This window comes from Tenrec ecaudatus, chromosome 15, assembly GCF_050624435.1.
Source record: "Tenrec ecaudatus isolate mTenEca1 chromosome 15, mTenEca1.hap1, whole genome shotgun sequence".
Taxonomy (NCBI): Eukaryota; Metazoa; Chordata; class Mammalia; order Afrosoricida; family Tenrecidae; genus Tenrec; species Tenrec ecaudatus.
Window position 1 is genome coordinate 100,982,143 of NC_134544.1, and position 19,087 is coordinate 101,001,229.

The following is a 19,087-nucleotide window of genomic DNA, read 5'->3' on the forward strand; positions in this document are numbered from 1 at the left end:
TGCTATATCAGCCCTGACACGCTATCCTCTACAACTCTTTCATCTTAACTTTTTTTTTTAATTGAAAGAATTCTATTGGGGGCTCTTACAACTTTTATTACAATCCATACATCAATTAGATTAGGCATATTTGTACATATGTTGACTTCATTCTTTTTTAAACATTTACTTCTTATTGAGCCCTTGGTATCAGCTCCTCTTGTTTTACATCCCTCTCGCCACCCTTGTGGCCCCTTGATAGATTACAAATTGTTATTATTTTCATATCTCACACCCATCGTTGTCTTCCTTCCCCAATGGTTTCTGCTGTTATTCTTCCTGGAGGGGTATGTGTGCTTATGTGCCAGTCATCACGATTGGTCCTTCCATCCTTCCCTCCTCTCCCCACCTTCCCCCTACCCTTTTGGTATTGCTATTCTCATCCCATGTGTCATGAACTTTATCTCTTATCAATACCTGTGTACCTGCCCCAGTCCAGTGCAGAGTGAGAAACAGCAGTAGGGTCATGACAGTGGGGAGTGAGGAAGCCTTGAGGAAGCCTTAAGGAACCAGAACAATATTGTGTGATCCATTGGTGCTCTACTGCACCCTGGTTGACTCATGCCTTCCCTGTGACCCCTCTGGGACTGGGATGTTCCATTGTTTACAGATAGCCTAAGGGTCTCTGCTCCAACCTCCTTCATTCTCAACAATGTGTTTTTGTTTCTTTGTTATGAATCTTCTGATACCTGTTACAGTCCTGATGACACCTCATGATAACCCTGGCTGCTGTACTTCTCCCATGTGGGTTTGCTTCTTCACTGTTGCATGATTGCTTGCTTAACTTCAAGTCTTTAAGAGACCCCAGACGCTGTATCTTTTAATAGCTGGGAACCATCTTTCTACACCACATTTGCTTGTGCAGCCATTCAGCCTTCAACAATTTTGCGTGTGTGTGTGTGTGTGTTTGTGGGGTGACCATCACCAAATGCCAGTTTGTTAAAACAAAGTATTTTTGTGTTAGGGTGTGTGTGAGCTGAGCCCCAAGGTCTGTCCACAGTGTATTGCCTTATAAATGTGTGCATAGGCCAATCCCTCTATTTTTATGGATTAATGTATTTACTTAAGTATACACCTCTGCCTATACCTCTATCGATAGCTTTGCTTTCCAGAGCCTTCCTCTGTTTCCTTTTGTCTTCCTCCTGCCCCACCATCACATTCCCCCTTCTTCCACCTCTTAGTACTTCCTCTCAGATTGCTGTTGCTCCAACATCCATAGAATCTCTATGTTGTTGTTGATTTTAATTCTATAGTTGTTCCCCTGTCTGTGGCATTGTTTGCTCACCAAACCCTCTGTCTTTCTTCTTGAGGACTTCTCTGCTAATGTTGGGTTTCTGCCCTCTCCATATAAAATTTGTGGCCAGTTCTTTGAATAAGATTATTGGTATTTTAATCAGGATAGCATTAAACTTATCAAGTGCTTTGGGTAAGATTGACATCTTCCGTGTGTTGAATTTTCCAGTCCACAAACATGGGATATTCTTCCATTTGTGGAGGTCATTCTTGGTTTCTTGTAGTAGGGTCTTGTAGTTTTCCTTGTATGTCTTCAGATTTTTTTGGTTAAACATATTCCTAGATATTTCAATGTGCTCTTGACTATTGTGAAGGGTACTGCCTTCTTGATCTTCTCTTCCATGGTCCTGTCGAATGTATATAGCAAACCAATAGACTTCTGTTTGTTGACCTCATATCCTGTCACTCTTCCATATTCTGCTATTGCTGTCAGTTATTTTGGGATTTAAAATGTACACAATCAGGTTGTCTGCAAAAAGAGATAGTTTCACCTCTTCCTGTCTCACTTGGACACCTTTAATGTCCTTCCACTGTCTCACGTTGTTTGCTAAAGCCTCCTGTACGATATTGAATACAATTAGGGAGAAAGGGCATCCTTGTCTGGTCTCCTTTTTCATTGGGATCATTTTCCTCTCTCCTTCATAGGCTATAATGTGGCTGTTGTATTTTCATAGGTAGTTTGCATTATCTTGAGGAATCTTCCTTCTGTTCCTATATCTTCATGAGTGTCTTAATTAGGAAGGGGTGTTGAATGTTGTCAAATGCTTTTTCTGCATCTATCAATATTATTATGTGGCTCTTATATTTTTTCTTATCAACATGGGGTATAATATAGATGGATCTTTGAATGATAAATCATTCCTGCATCCCTGGGATGTTTCCTACCTGATAATGGTGAATGATGTTTTATATACTTGTGTATTCTCTTGGCCTATAAATATCTTGTTAAGGATTTTTGCATCTGTGTTCATTACAGATATCACGTCGGAGGAAACCAGCCTCTCTCTAACAAATGAAGGGTCCATAGGTGCAGTTGCACGGTGATAATATATAAACATATAGTAACGTCGTAGAAGATAGGAGAAATAGGAGTGTGAGTAAAATAAAGGAGTCAGATACATTTCCTGATAGCATGCTCACCTTAGCCTCTCTTGGTTGCCCATGTGGAGGTGAGAGAAGACAGAGCAATTGTTTACTGTCTCAAGATATTACTAAGTAGTAACATATTATACTTATTTTATTTCCAAATAAAAGTCCTATGGTTTCTTTAGTTAGCAGTCCCAACATTGTGGTTTTAATAATTTCTGGCGGGATGTCTTGAACAAGCTGGAATTCCTCTTGGCTGTTTAAATCTATCGAAAATCTTCACCCAGCAGTGTGATTGTCTGATAAAGCTGGCTGGACTCTGGTGCATTTCTTGCTTGGCTTATTAGCAACAGATTCCCTCAGGCTCTCTTGGGTGGGGCTTGGAGCATGCCCCCTTAGAGGGTTCCAGATTGGGAAGTGCTTACCAACTGGATTCCTTCACTGTTGGCTCTTGAGTGACATTGATTTATTCAATGATCTCCCCTTTTGCAATGGGGCATAGTCCAGGTTCTCTGGAACCCACCTCTTTTCCCGGTACCTGTCTGCTGTGAGTTGCCCTGTTTCTTCATGAAAATTGCAGGCATTATCTTTTAAAATTTACCTCTTCCCCACCTATAAAGCACTTCCCCTTATGCCTGTTGTAATTTCCCAAGGGAGCTGCCATAGATCACTTCTGTATTCATCTGTTCCTACATTCCTGCATATTCTGAAATAATCAGAGTGAGCTCTGTTCCTTGAATGGATGGATCACAGATTGACATGATGGGTTCAAATTTTAAAATTCTAATATAAGAATGAGATTATCAGCAGCCCCTGAGTCAGCCACATGTTTGCAAACCGCATCCTGCAATCTGGAGATAAAGTCTAGATAAGGCTCATCATTTTTTTGATTCACTGCAGTGTAATTGGGCCATCTGCCTCCTAATAGTGCTGTTTTCTCCCTGTCCCTTGGGCAAACCTAGTGTACCTGTGAGAATGCCTGTCCAGAAAACTAGTTGTGACTCAACTGTGATATAATTCTTATCCCCTAGCAACTGATGAATTCCAATATCTATTCCATCCTCAGTATTTTTGAGATCTTGTGCATGCACTGCTTCATTCCACAATATCTGATACCATAAGAATTATGCAGTAGAGATGCATGCTTTTTGTCAAAGCTCTCCAGTCAACAGGGATCCTGTGTTCAGACTGACAAAGACTTTAATCATGCTAACTACAGAAGAGGAGCTGGGTCACAACTAGAAACCACTTTCTTGAAATCTTGATGATGTTGTTCTTGAACTGTGATGATGTTCTTGAACTCTCTGTGGGTGTTGTGAGTCAGGCTGTGTGTTAATGATGCGAAAAGGAAAAGCCATACATGGGTATGCTCTGTACTTCCCTGTGAACGTTTCTTAGGTTAATAGCTACCATGTCCCTGCTCTCCATATCAAAGGCTCCTGACTCTGGAAAACAAGATTTAAATTTCTTTACCACTTGAAGAAATGCCTTTATTTTTTAATTTGTTGGCACTACATTTTGTTTATTTAAGAGGTGGCTAAGAGTGATATGGCACTCTGTATCTTTGCTCGTCACCTGACCCATATCTCAGTCATTCTAAAAATACTGAAATTTCTCGGATTTAACCTCTCTGTCTGAAGAGGTTGTACAATTGTTACACAGGGTATAACTCAAAAGAATTATTTTCCTACATCTCCATGTTAGGCATCATTGGTCAGAAGAAACCAGCCTCTAACAACCAAAGGGTCCATTGGCACAATTGTACAGTGATAATATGTAAAGGTTATAGTAAAGTTATATACGATAAGAGAGAGAGTAAAATAAAGGGGTCAGACACATTTTATAGTAGCATGCTCACCTCATCCCCTCTTGGTGGTTTATGTGGCGGTAGGAGAAGAGAGAGTGAGTCTTTATAGTTTTGGGATATTTATAGGTATCCTTAAAACATGCACATTCAGTAGTTACATAATTCACAATGTGGGTGGTAACCACATTAAGGTACCTGAGCTCACAGGTGAGGAAACAATTCCTGCATTGGAGGAAGGTATGAGGGTTATGGGTTACTTGATGGGAGGAGTAACAAAAGAATGTCCATTTGTATAGGGAGATAGGATCATCCATGTGCTCACTTTAAGGCAGCATAGCTGTTAGGGGAGCATCTGTGGGAATGATATTGAAAGTAGGATAATGTACTCGGACTTTATCTCTAATGTACCAAAGTGGTATCTTTCCTATCGTGGAATACTAGCTTTCCAAATTCCCTCTGTTATAAGTTAGGGATTATAGTCCTAGTCATATTTCCCTCAGTGTTAGTTTCCCTAGTCTTGTGGGATTATTACCCTATTTGGGTATCAAAGTTAGACAGCCTTCGTAGAATGAGTTTGGAAGTTTTCAAGTTTGCCATCCTTTTCTATCCTCTGGAATAATTTGTTGATGATCGGTGAGAGCCCTTCACTGAATGCTTGATAGAATTCCCTTGTGAAGCTCTCTGGTCGGGGGGCCTCTTTTGTTGGTAGATTCTTGATAACCAGATCTATTTCTTTTGTTATGGGAAAGTTTCTTGAGGTTCTTGAACTCTATTTGGGATAATCTAGGGAAGTATCGTTTTTCCACCTATTTGTCCATCTCATTCACATTTTTTAATTCATTAAGATACAGTCTTTCATAATACTTTGTGATTATTCTTTTAATCTCATTGGGGTCTGTTGTGATTTCCCCTATTTCATCCCTCAGCAGGTCTTCTCTAAGCAGCTTGCAAGGATGATCAGCAACATCTTTTGAGGAAGATCAGAGCAGGTGTTCTCACAGAATCTTGCAAGGAACATCAGCGACATCTTGCATGGACAATCAGTGCAGATCTTCTATCAGCACCTTGCAGGGAAGATCAGTGGTGTTTTGAAGGAAGGGCAGGTCCGATTGATTCTATCTCACAAGAAATATCCTATCACTTGTGGGTGAGGGAGTGGTGCTGGGAAAGTTTTTCAGAGAGACCGTGTTAATTCGCTTTGCACGACATCACACGCAGCTGCTGTTTCTAAGTCTGTATTATCAGCATGTTGTGCCTACCATTAAATTTTGCTATGTATTGCCGCACCAATTGAGTTTGTGTGTCTGCCTGTGGATTAGGAACTCCCTGGTTGTGACTCATCTGTCTTTTTCAATTTCATACATTACACTCACACTCAGATACACACACATCATCATTTATGCAAGCCCAAAAAGATCATCTGCCAGTATCGTTAAAATACATTCTTCAATATAATTTCCTGATTTTTAAATTCATAATAAAAACTACACATTTAAGAAATGAAATCAGCACACAGAACTATACCACAGTAGGAGGAGGTAAGTTGTTAGCCAGAGAGGAGCCAGAGCTGGTTGACACCATGTAGAGCTCCTGTGAGCAGGGAGAGTTCAGCAAACATACATAAATAGGCACATAAGAAGGTACCACAGGGTTTGCTTGATCTAGACCACGGTTCGACTGACCCCCGAGGTGTTTAGTAAAACCCACCCTTCACAAACAGGCGTTTATGATGTGCAAACACACATACACATACACACACACACACACACACACACTCAGGGGCCCTCAATAACTATGCCTCTGTACAGGTGCGGTGGGCTACATATGCCAGGATCTTGATGTACATTTATGAAATACAGATAAAAGTCCTATTTTTCCTGCAAATCTTTTGAAACAGTCATAAGAATAGAAAAAATAGAAGTGAACCCAACCCATATCTATCCAAAACTTTGCCAGAGAGGAGGAGGGAAAATTATTTGACCTACCTGTGGGCCTGCTGAGGCCAGTTCTGGGCTCACACCCACTGGGAGCAGAGGTGCATGTGCATATCGGAACAACTCCAACAGGTTGTCCTCAGCATCTGGCAAGGATGATCAGCAGTCACTTAAAAGGTAGATCAGAGCACGTGTTCTATCTTGCCAAGCAGATCTGCAACATCTTGCGAGGATAATCAGAGCAGGTCTTCTATCAGCATCTTCCAAGGAAAATCAGCAACATCTTGGAAGGAAGAGAAGACCAGGTCTTCTCACAGCATCTTGCAAGGAAGTTCAGCGACTTCTTGGCAAGCTAGAGAAGAGTAGGTCTTCAATCACCATCTTGCAAGGCACATTGGAAACATCTTGCAAGAAGATCTTCTCTCAGCCCCTTTTAAGGAAACCAGGGATATCTTGCAAGGAAGATCAGAGCAGGTCTTCTGCCTTCATCTTCCAAAGAATATCACCGACATTTTCCAAGGCAGATAAGAGCAGGTCTTCTTCCAGCACCCTTTAAGGAAGATCTGGGATATCTTGCAAGGAAGATCAGAGCAGGTCTTCTGTCACCATCTTGCAAGACAGATCAGAAGCATCTTGCAAAGAAGATCAGACCAGGTCTTTTCTCAGCACCTTTTAAGGAAGACCAGGGATCTCTTGCACGGAAGATCAAAACAGGTCTTGTATTGGCATCTAGCAAGGAAGTTCAACAAAATCTTGCATGGAAAATCAGAGCAGGTCTTCTATAAGCATGTTGCAAGGCAGAAAAGGAAGCATCTTGCAAGGAAGATCAGGGCAGGTCTTCTCTCAGCATCGTGCAGGGAAGATCAGTGGCATTTTCAAGGAAGGGCAGATCCGATTGATCCCATCTCACAAGGAAGATCCTATCACTCGTGGCTTAGGGAGTGGTGCTGGCAACATTTTTCAGAGAGTACTGTGTTAAGTTGCTTTGCATGTCATCTCATGCAGCCGCTGTTTCTAGGTCTGTATTATCAGCATGTTTTGCCTACCATCAGATTTTACTATGTTTTGTCGCACTACCTGAGTTTGTGTGTCTGCCTGTGGGTTAGGCCCTGCCTGGTCGTGACTCATCTGTCTTTTCCTTGTTCACACCATACACTCACACACAAACACACACACTCACACAGTTACCATTTATGTAAGCCCAGCAAGATCATCTGTCAGTATTTTAAAATTACATTGTTCAATATATAAATCTGATTTTAAAGTTCATATTTTTAAAAGTGACACATTTGAGAAATTAAACCATCACCCAGAACTATTCCACAGTATGAGGAGGTAAAGTTGTTAGCCAGAGAGGAGGCACTGCTGATTGACAGCATACAGAGCTACAAGCAGGGTGAGTTTGACAAATATACATAAATAGTCACATGAGAAAACACCAGTGTTTGCCTGATCTAGACCACTGGTCGACTGACCTTAAGGTGTTTGGTAAAACCCACCCTACAGAAACACACACATTCAACCTACCTGTGGGCCTGTTGAGGCGAGACCTGGGCTCATACCTGCTGTGAGTGGAGGTGCATGTGCACATTGGAACATCTCCACCAGGTTGCCCTCAGCATCTTGCAAGGATGATCAGCAGTTCACTTACTAGGGAGATCAGAGCAGGTGTTCTATTTTGCCAGTCACGTCAGCGACATTCTTGCAAGGATGATTAGAGCAGGACTTCTATCAGCATCTTCAAAGGAAGATCAGCAACATCTTGGAAGGTAAAAAAAGACCAGGTCTTCTCACAGGATCTTTCAAGGAAGATCAGCGACATCTTGGCAAGGAAGACCAGACCAGGTCTCCAGTCTGCATCTTCCAAGGAAGATCAGCAGCATCTTGCAAGGAAGATCAGAGCCTGTCTTCTGTCAGCATCTTGCAAGGCAAATCAGAAGGATCTTGAAAGGAAGATCAGAGCAAGTCTTTTCTTAGCATTTTAAAAGGAAACCAGGGATATCTTGCAAGGAAGATCTGCAACATCTTGCAAGGAAGGTCATGGCAGGTCTTCTGTGAGAATCTTGCAAGGCACATCAGGGAAGATCAGAGTAGATCTTTTGTCAACACCTTTTAAAGAATATCAGCGACAGCTTGCGAGACAGATCAGAGCAGGTTTTCCCAGCATCTTGCAAGGAAGATTAGCGATATCTTACAAGGAAGACCATAGCAGGTCTTCTATCACAAGCTTGCCAGGCAGATCAAGGACATCTTTCAAGAAAATTCAGGGCAGTTCTTCTTTCAGCATCTTTCGAGATAGATCAGCAAAATCTTGCAAGGCAGATCAGAGCAGGTCTTCTCTCAGCAGCTTGCAAAGATGATCAGCGACATCTTTCGAGGAAGATCAGGGCAGATGGTCTCACAGAATCTTGCAAGCAAGGTCAACAACATATTGTCAAGGAAGATCAGAGCAGGTCTTCTATCAACATCTTGCAGAGAACATCAGTGGCATTTTCAAGGAAAGGCAGATCCGATTGATCCCATCTCACAAGGAAGATCCTATCAGTTGTGGGTTAGGATGTGGTGCTGAGAACATTTTTTAGAGAGAGTACCATGTTAAGTCGCTTGGCATGTCATCACATGCAGCTGTAGCTTCTAAGTCTGTATTATCAGCATGTTGTGCCCACCCTCAGGTTTTACTCTGTTTTGTCGCACCACCTGAGTTTGTGTGTCTGCCTGTGGGTTAGGCCCTGCCTGGTTCTGACTCATCTGTCTTTTTAAATTTCATAGTTACACTTACACATAGACACACATATGTCACCATTTATGTGTGACCGACAAAATCATCTTCCAGTATCTTTAAATTATATTCTTCAATATAAATGTCCAATTTTAAAATTCATAATACAATTATCCATTTGAGAAATGAAAACCGGTATCGAGAACTATTCCACACTAGGAAGAGGTGAAATTGTTAGCCAGCGAGGAGCCAGAGCTGTTCAACAGCATGCAGAGCTCCTACAAGCAGGGTGAGTTTGACAAACATACATAAATAGGCACATGAGAAGATACCAGTGTTTGCCTGACCTAGACTACTGATCGACTGACCCCTGAGGTGTTTGGTAAAACCCACCCTACACAAACAGGTGTGTATGATGTACACACACACACACACACACAAATTCAGGACCCTCAACGACTATGACTCTACAGGCAAGTCGTGCTGCATATGCCAAAGTCTTGATGTACAATTATGTGACGGAGTCCAGCTCCGGGAGGATTAAACTAGATACTTCAAGGAGGTGTGGAGTCGGCGAACACAGACAAGACAGACATGAGAGATGTTATGGTGGAAGTATTCTCTGCTGTGTTCTTCCAAACAGCGGTACTTATAGCATAAAAAGTTTTGCAGAACACTACATAAAAACAATGCTTTATGATTAATTCCAGTATCACTCTTATTGTTTCTACTGAAACCTGATAAAAGACCATTATGAGGTCTGTACTTTTTTCTATCACTTTCTGTCATCTTCCTGGTTCTTTCTGTACTGCTTGTCTTATAAGTCACATACTATTTTTGATTGAGGTGTTCAGAAAATTTGGTTAGACTCATATCCTACTCACTGCCCTATCATTTTTGCACAATATTCCTTTCCTGGTTGGCTAACAATGAATCTACCTCATGTGCTACTTCAAAGCCTAATATCTAAAAACATAGTTAAATGCTTCTCAGTGTTACATATTTTGCTTTATAAACTTTCCCATGGTAACTGTTTCATTGTCTACCTATGTTTCTTTTGTTTTTTATACTCCTGAGGCACCAAAGAGCCAAACCATCTGATTCTTTGCCAAATACTTAATATTTCCCCTTTTATGTGTTTCCTATTAATGTTAACCATTCTTTCTCCTTCTATCTAAGCCCCTGTCCAAGATATAGGGTCATCAGTTGGTCCTCTATATCACGGAGGGCAAAAGAGTCCCCCACTACTTAATCTGGATGGAATCCAGGGTTTTTTGGATGGGTTTTATTTCTCCTCTAACATCAACTTTTGGGTTTCTTCCTCACTCAATTCCCACATATCTTTCTCAGAATTCCCAAAGATGTCTTGTTGTGTAAGCCTCTCAATGCCTCAGGTGAGGAAAGCACCATCATATTGAAGCAAGTTTTAGATCTAATTTCATTCATACTTCTCAAGACTGCCCTCGCATTGGTTCCAGGTGCGGTAAACATGACAATGCACAAAATTCTCAAGAGTGGATTTAACAGCAGCAAATATTTGAGGGATGTTGGAAACCCTCTCTGAGAACCTCTCCTCTGCAGAAGCTTCTTCCACCAGGCTGTACCTTTGCTAGACAGCATGGCTGGGATGGCTCCCAACAATTATGAAATACAGATAAAAGTCCTATTTTTCCTACAAACCTTTCGAAACATAAGAATGGAGAAAAGAGAAGTGAACCCAACCCATATCTTCCCAAAAGTTGCCAGAGAGGAAGAGGGAGAATATTTGACCAACCCATTGGCCTGCTGAGGCTAGACCTGGGATCAAACACCTTGTAAGTAGATGTGCATGTGCACAGCGGAACATTTCTAACAGACTGTCCTCAGCATCTTGCAAAGATGATCAGCATTTCACTTACAAGGGGTATCAGAGCAGGTGTTCTCTCTTGCAAAGCAGATCAGCGACATCTTGCAAGGAATATCAGCAACATTTTGGAAGGAAGATTAGATCAGGTCTTCTCACAACATCTTGCAAGGAAGATCAGAGACATCTTAGCAAAGAAGACCACAGCAGGTCTTCCATCAGCATCTTCCAAAGAATATCAGCAACATCTTGCAAGGACGATCAGAGCAGGTCTTCTATATTGCAAAGCAGATCAACGTATTTCAAGTCAGACCAGAACAGATTTTCTAATCACCATCTTGCAAGGCAGATTAGAAGTATCTTGCAAGAAGACCAGAACAGGTCTTAGCACCTTTTAAGCAAGACCAAGGATACCTGGAAGGCAGATCAGAGAGCAGGTCTTCTTTCATCAGAAGCATCTTGCAAGAAAATCAGAGCAGGTCTTCTCTCAGCTCCTTTTAAAGAAGATCAGCGGTATCTTTCAAGTCAGATCAGAGCAGGTCTTCTGTATGCATCTTCTAAGGAAAAACAGCGGTATTTTGGCAAGGAACACCAGAGCAGTTCTTTAATCAGCATCTTCCAAGGAAGATCATCAGCATCTTTCAAGGAAGATCACAACAGGTTTTCTATCTTGCAAAGCATATCAGAGACGTCTTGGAAGGAAGATAAGACCAGATCTTCTAACAGCATCTTGCAAGGAAGATCAGCAACATCTTGGCAAAGGAAGACCAGAGCAGGTCTTCAATCACCATCTTTCTTTTTTTTTTTTTTTTTATTAGGGGCCAATCACCATATTTCAAGGGTCACCAGAAGCATCTCGCCAGAAGATTAGAGCAGCTCTTCTCTCAGCACCTTTAAAGGAAGTCCAGGGACATCTTGCAAGGAAGGCCAGAGCAGGTCTTCAATCAGCATCTTGCAAGGCAGTTCGCAGCATGTTGAAAGGAAGATCAGATAAGGTCTCTAAGCATCTTTTAAGGAAGACCAGGGATACCTTTAAAGGCAGATCAGAGCAGGTCTTCTGTCAGCATCTTGCATGGCAGATCAGTGACAACTTGCAAGAAAGATCTGGACAGGTCTTCTGTCACCATCTTGCAAGGCACATCAGAAGCATCTTGAGAGGAAGATCAGCAAAATTTTGCAAGGCAGATCAGAGCAGGTCTTCTCTCATAACTTGCATTGAAGATCATGGCAGGGCTTCTGTTAGCATCTTGCAAGGCACATCAGGGAAGATCAGAGTAGGTCTTCTGTCAACACCTTTTAAAGAATATCAGTGACAGCTTGCAAGATAGATCAGTGCAGATTTCCCCAGCATCTTGCAAGGAAGATTAGCTACATCTTACAAGGAAGACCCTAGTAGGTCTATCGCCATCTTGCCAGGCACATCAAGGACATCCTTCAAGGAAGATCTGGGCAGGTCTCCCAGCATCTTACAAGGTAGATCAGCAAAATCTTGCAAGGCAGATCAGAGCAGCTCTTCTCTCAGGAGCTTGCAAGGTTGATCAGCGACATCTTTCAAGGAAGATCAGACAGGTGTTCTCACAGAATCTAGCAAGCAAGGTCAGCAACATATTGTCAAAGAAGATCAAAGCAGGTATTCTGTCAACGCTGTGCAGGACAATCACTGTACCAGAGGTCAATGTCTGTCCTTATGTAACTCTTCCCTGCTTCCTCCCCCAATCATTTAATTGGGGGCTCATACAACTCTTATCACACTCTTTATCTACATCCATGTATCAAGCACATTTGTACACTCGTTGTCATCATCATTCTCAAAACGTTTGCTTTCTACTTGAGCCCTTAGTCTCAGCTCATTGTTTTAAAAATCATTTTATTAGGGGCTCATACAACTCCTATCAAAATCCATATATAACATCAATTGTGTAAAGCATATTTGTACATTCTTTGCCCTCATCATTTTCAAAGCATTTGCTCTCCACTTTAGCCGTTTGCATCAGGTCCTCTTTTTCTCCCCCTCCCTCTCCAGTCCCCCCTCCCTCATGAGCCCTTGATAATTTATAAATAATTATTTTGTCATATCTTGGCCTGTTTGATGTCTCCCTTCACCCACTTTTATGTTGTCTGTCCCCCAGGGAGGAGGTCACATACAGATCCTTGAAATAGGTTTCCCCTTTCCAACCCACCCTCCTTTTGCCCTACAAGTATCTCCACTCATGCCACTGGTCCTGAGAGCATCATCCACCTGGCTTCCTTGTGTTTCCAGTTCCCATCTGTACCAGTGTACATCATCTGGTCTAGCCAGACTTGCAAGGTAGGATTCGGATCATGACAGTGGGCGTGGGTTGAGGGGAGGAAGCATTTAGGAACTAGAGGAAAGTTGTATATTTCATCGTTGCTACATCACACCCTGACTGGTTCATCTCCTCCCCAAAACCCTTCTGTAAGGGAATGTCCAGTGGCCTACAAATGTGCTTTGGGTCTCCATTCCACACTCCCCCGCTCATTCACTATGGTGAGATATTTTTGTTCTGATGATACCTGATCCCTTGACACCTTGTGGTCTCACAGGCTGGTGTGCTTCCTTCATGTCGGCTTTGTTGCTTCTGAGCTAGGTGGCCTCTTGTTTACCTCCAAGCCTTTAAGACCCCAGATGCTATATCTTTTGATAGCCAGGCACCATCATCTTTCTTTACCACATTTGCTTATGCACCCATTTGTCTTCAGCAGCTATGTCAGGGAGGTGAGAATACAATATGATTTTTTTTCTTTGAAGCCTGATAACTGATGCCTTAAGCACCTCCTGATCACACAGGCTGGTGTGCTTCTACAATGTGCGCTTTATTGCTTCTGACCCAGAAGGTCGCTTGTTTACCTTCAAGTCCTTAAGACACCAGACACTATCTCTTTTGAAAGCTGGGCACCATCAGCTTTCTTCCCCATATTTAGTTGTTTATCCACTTTGTCTTCAGTGGTTGTGCCAGGAACGTGAGCATCATAGAATGCCAATTTAATAGAAGAAAGTATTCTTGCATTGAGGGTGTACTTTAGTGGAGGCCCAATGTCCTTCTGCTACCTTAATACTAAACCTATAAATATGGCACATAGATCTATTTCCACATCCTCATGTATAAATATTTTCCCATATGTACATGCCTTTACCTAGACCTCTATAAATGCCCTCTGCCTCCCAGCACTTCCTCTGTTTCCTTTGACTTCCCTCCTGTCCCACTATCATGCTGTCCCACCCAGAATTTCAGCCATTCCTCTTAGTTACATTACCCTTGGTCCCAGCCTACCAGATCCCCTTCACCCTCCTCACCACTGATTTGGATAGCTTGTTGTTCCCTTGTACCTGGGTTTATTAATACCACTACCTTCCCCCCCACCACCTCCCCTTGTCCCATGTCCCCTCGTAACTATAGGTCCCTTTGTTTTCTCCTGCAATTGTTCATCCAGCCTATCTTATTTAGACAGACCTGCTTAGATAGTAACTTTCACAAAAACAAGACAGAGCACAACCAAGCAACAGTATACAACAAAACAACAAACCAATGACAAAAACAAAATGCAAGAAAGAAAAGCTTGTAGTTAGTTCCAGGATTGTTTGTTAGCCTTTAGGAGTGTTTTACAGTCCAGTCTTTTGGGGCACCATGCCCTGGGCCCAAAGTCCACCTTCAGCATTCCCTGGGGACCTTGCTGCTCCATTCCCTTGCTGTTCTGTTACACCCCTTAATGTTTTTCCTCGGTGTGGCGGGATCCAATTGGTTGCAATTACTTCGCTGTATCTCTGGTGTTGTCACCTGTAGCGCTATGGGTCAGTGAAGGACGTCATGCCTCATAGTGGGGCTGGCCATGTGGTCCTCTCTGTCGACTGGCTGTTCTATTTGGGAACATCGACCTCCTGGCCTGGTGGGCCATAATGTGCTCCACTCTCTCCTCTTCCCCCTCCATCTGCTCCCATGTGCTCCGATCAGATATGTCCCTCTTCCAGAACTGTAGATTCAGTGTCATCCTTTGATATAAATTCTTCTGAGGGGAGGGGCAAATGTCCCATTAGTAGTTGGGGTTGGGGCCGGCCCCCCAGACCTCTTCACTGATTTCTCACTCCAGGCGGGCATGTTGGATTCACATCTTGCAGCATCGGGTTAAAATCTGGTCCCTCTTTTAATTTGTGACCTCAGGCACACAGGCAGGAATTCCCCAGGAAGAAGTTGAGCAGAAAAAAAAAAGTTGAGCAGAGTATCCCCTTGTGGGGGTCAGCAGGCCTTTTCCCAGCCTCCCTAGCTACACAGGGTGGAGCTCACCTAGCTGGGTGTGGCACAGGTGTAAATGCCCTAGGCTAAGGGAAGTGGTCTGGAGGTTAGCAATAGCTTGTGAGTGACCAAGAAAGAGGCAAAGAGGAGGGAAAAAAGTTAACAAGCAAGCTCTGGATGCATGGGAGCAGGGGGAGGGGATATAGTGAAGAGATGGAAACAAAGCAACAATGTAGCTGAGTTAGATCCCTGCCAGTGTGGAGCTGCAGGGTTTAGTCCCTGCTCTGCGGCAGCATGCGGCAAGCTGTGGCTGTGTTGAGAAGAGGCCCCCTCCCTGTGCAGCCCTCCAAGATCTAGGGGGGGACAGAGAGGAGCCCCATGGGTTTAGTCCCTGCCCTGAGGCTGGTGGTGAAAAACTGTGGCTGTGTTGAGACCAAGCCTCCCTACAGGCTCCACATGGTCCCGGCTCCAGCAGAGACAGTGGCGGGACCAAGGTGAAGCCCCAGCGACCTCCACTGAGGTAAGCCAAAAGCCCCCAGCCCCTCAAAACCCCATCGGTCTGTGCCTACTTATCTTTATGATATTCCTCCTGCATTCCAACAGTGTTGAATTTCCCTGTGGAGTCCCTCTGGTATGTGTTACACCATCGCCATCTTGCTGGAAGTCTATTCCCTGCTTTTCTGGGTTGTAGTTCACCATGACTCTACCAATGTGAGTAGAAGTCTCTCATTTCTGTATTAAAGGGGAACAAGCTCTTTTATGTGGAAATGCTAGACTTGAGACCATGAGTCACTCAAAGGTAGGAGTCAGCAACCTAGATCCTTCGGGATTGACTGGACCTGTTCTTTGAGAAAATTCCACTAAATATCAGTCACACAGGGGAAATTCTTAGTTATAATGAAAGTAAAGAGAGGTGAGTAATAGCTGGTCACCCGTCAAAGCCACACCTGTCAAATAACAATACCAAAAGCATTAATTATTCTATGATTCTCTTATATTTCATTCTTAAATATATTTAAAATGTAAGCTTTATTATAAAAAGTCAAGAAGCGGTTATTTAGCCTAATGGACTAGAATGAAATAATAGAGAGTGAGACTTGCAATCAGGCATTCATGCAGACATACACAAGTTAGGAAGTGTGAATTAACTGTATCCTAGTGTTCTTTGTGAAGTTGTTTTGGTTTTTTTAGTCATATTATTGTGGGCTCGTACAACTCTTATCCCAATCTATACATCATTGTGTGAAGCACATTTGTACATTTGTTGCCATCATCATTCTCAAAACATTTCTTTCTACTTGAGCCCTTGTTATCATCTCATTTTCCTCTCTTTCACTGTCCCTCCCTCACGAACCCTTGATAATTTATAGGTTATTCTTGTTTTGTCATATCTTAAACTGCCAGATGTCTCCCTTCACCCACTTTTCTGTTGTCCAACCCCCAGGGAGAGGATTATATGTAGATCATTGTGTTCGATTCCCCCTTTCTACTCCACCATCCCCTTCCCCTCCTGGTATGGCTACTCTCATTATTGGTCCTCAGGGATTTATAGATGAAGGCTTTTGATGTGCATTAATGTATTTTTAGTAGCTCCCAGTTCTTTATTTTGTCTTCTATAATGTGAATATTTTTATTATGGCCATAGTGTGCTTATATCTTGTATAACTGCCCTCAAATTTGTCCCTACATTTTTATTGTCTGGCTGTATGATCTAGGGTTTATATGTAGGTATTGGATTTATCATGCGTTCATTTTTGTATGTGGCATGAGGTATGGACTTTATTCCATTCTTTTGCAGGTGGAAATCCAATTTTTCCAACATCATTTGTTGAAAAGGATATCTCCTCTCCACTTAATGAGTTTTAGTCCTTTATCAAAGATTAGGTTGTCTATACGTACCTGGTTGTATATCTAGGTTATCAATCTAATCCACTGCTATTCATATATACCATTGTACCAGGTTGCTTTATGTGTCATGACTATATAACACGTTATTAAAGTTTTGTTTGACTTTTAAATAGTGTTTTATTTATCCTGTGTTTCTTTCCTTTCTATATTAACCTTACTGATTTCATAGGCTGATATTTATTCCCCAGGGATACAGTGGCAGAAAACCACATCAAACACCTTGAAAGAAGCCTGACTAGGATAGTTTGCTGAAAGTTCCACCAGCAATGCAAGTGGAGGGCACAATAGTTTTGGGGCTTATTGGTCAATCTAAAATCTAGTAAGAATCATTTAAAGAGCTGTTTCAGATGACAATAGCAGTAGGACTCTGAGAATGAAGAACATTTTGTATCTTTGACCAATGTTACTTCGTAATTCAGGAATAAAACATATAACTTTAAAAATAAAGATACTAGATCTTTCTAATGATGTGTTTCTTCTAAACGCAGTCCATGCAGATAATGCTAATACAGAGATCATGTATCTGAACTTTTTTTTTCTTTTCTTTTTTTTAATAACAGGGGAGAGCGTGATCGCAGTCCCCCACTACCACAAATTATGCAGTCGAGTTTCCCACATTTGGGGAAATCGCAAGGGTCAGCACATCCGGAGTGTAATGGATAAGCCTCGCCCTGGGAAAACCACCTTCGTGATCATGGTATCTCCCCTGCCAGGTAAGTATTCATGTATCTGAAAATTATCTAAACTCTTTGTCAAGATAGAATTTATTATTCTAATTTGCTGTTGTTGGTCTTAACCAAAAACCCACACAGCATGTCATTTTCAATACATCTGAATGTTTTTTCTATGTCCCATGTAACTTGGACTACGGTGAATTATAAATCCTTGTGCCTAAAGATGGTTTCTAGTTTGAAACAAACTAAATAATACATACCTAAAAACACCCATATGTGCTTAAGTTTTACTTTTTCTCCTTTTATAATCACTCAGTCATGTTTTGATTTTATGAATAAGAAATATGGGGATATTCAAAGGTGAATTTTCTGTTAACTCTTTTGATTAAGCAATCAGGGAGGGGGAGGTGGTAGGAGGCTGATACCTGTAGTTTTTTTTTTAAGTACAACATAAGCCCGCTGAGGTAAGAATAAAAAATTTTTTAAAAAAGCAAAAGTGGCATAGGGGAAAAAGCTACTGTATACAAACATTTTTGAGGCAAAGACTGTGTAGTATGGTAGAGACCAGACCAAAACCAGGCATGCACATGGTAGACCATGGTGGAGGAGGGGGGGAAAGGAAAACAAAAGGATGAATATAAGGAAGAAAAAGGTAGTGGGGGCATGGGGCACTAATCCACCCAAGGGGAGGGTATTGTTTATATCTCCACAGGGAAAGTGGGACCAGACTTCAACCAAGTGCCACAAGGTGTGAATGCAATATCCAGGCGTGGATTAGGAAACCAGTGGAGACATCTGGGAAGCTGTCCCCAGCACCATAAATGAAGTGGATTCCTGCCCTCCCCCGAAAAGAATTTGTTCCAAAGGACTACATTGACTCTGCAGCTCTGGGAGATGGACATATCTGATCAGAGCACATGGGAGCAGATGAAGGGGCAGGAGGAGAGAGTGGAACACAGCCTGGCCCACCAGGCCATGAGGAGGATGTTCCTGAGTAGAGCAGCCAGTCCACAGAGAGAACAACATGGCTGGCCCCACTATGAGAAATGATGCCACTCAGTGACTAAGGGCGATACAGGGGACAGCACCGGAGACACCGTGTGAGAATTACACCAGACCTGATCCCACCACACCGAGGCAAAGCACTATGGGACTGCAGCGGAACAGCAAGGGAATGGAGTGGCAAGGTCCCCAGGGAATGCTGAAAGTGGACTTTGGGACCAGGGCGTGCTGCCCCAACAGACTGGACTGGAAAACGCTCCTAAGGGCCAGCAAATGATCTCTGAACTAACTACAAGCCTTTCTTTTGTGAAGTGTTTTGTTTTGTTCTTTGTCTGTGGTTTGTTTTTGTTGTTTTGTTGTCTGGTTGTATACTGTTGCTTTGTTTTCCTCTGTCTTGTTTTCATGCATGTTAGTGTCTCCACAGGTCTGTCTGAATAGGACAGGGTTGAAGAACTATCTGGAGGAAAAAAAAAAAACGGGACTGACAGTTCCGGGGGGACTTGGGGTGGCGGGGTAGGGGGGTAAGGAAGTG

General features: G+C 42.5%; 1 non-coding gene across 1 annotated transcript; it reads right to left on the minus strand.

Annotated features, from left to right (window-relative positions):
- Window positions 1-17,436: 17,436 nt before the first annotated feature.
- Window positions 17,437-17,600, minus strand: LOC142428266 (U1 spliceosomal RNA). Its single transcript, XR_012780193.1, has one exon. It is a non-coding gene; the product is annotated as a U1 spliceosomal RNA (small nuclear RNA).
- Window positions 17,601-19,087: the final 1,487 nt, after the last annotated feature.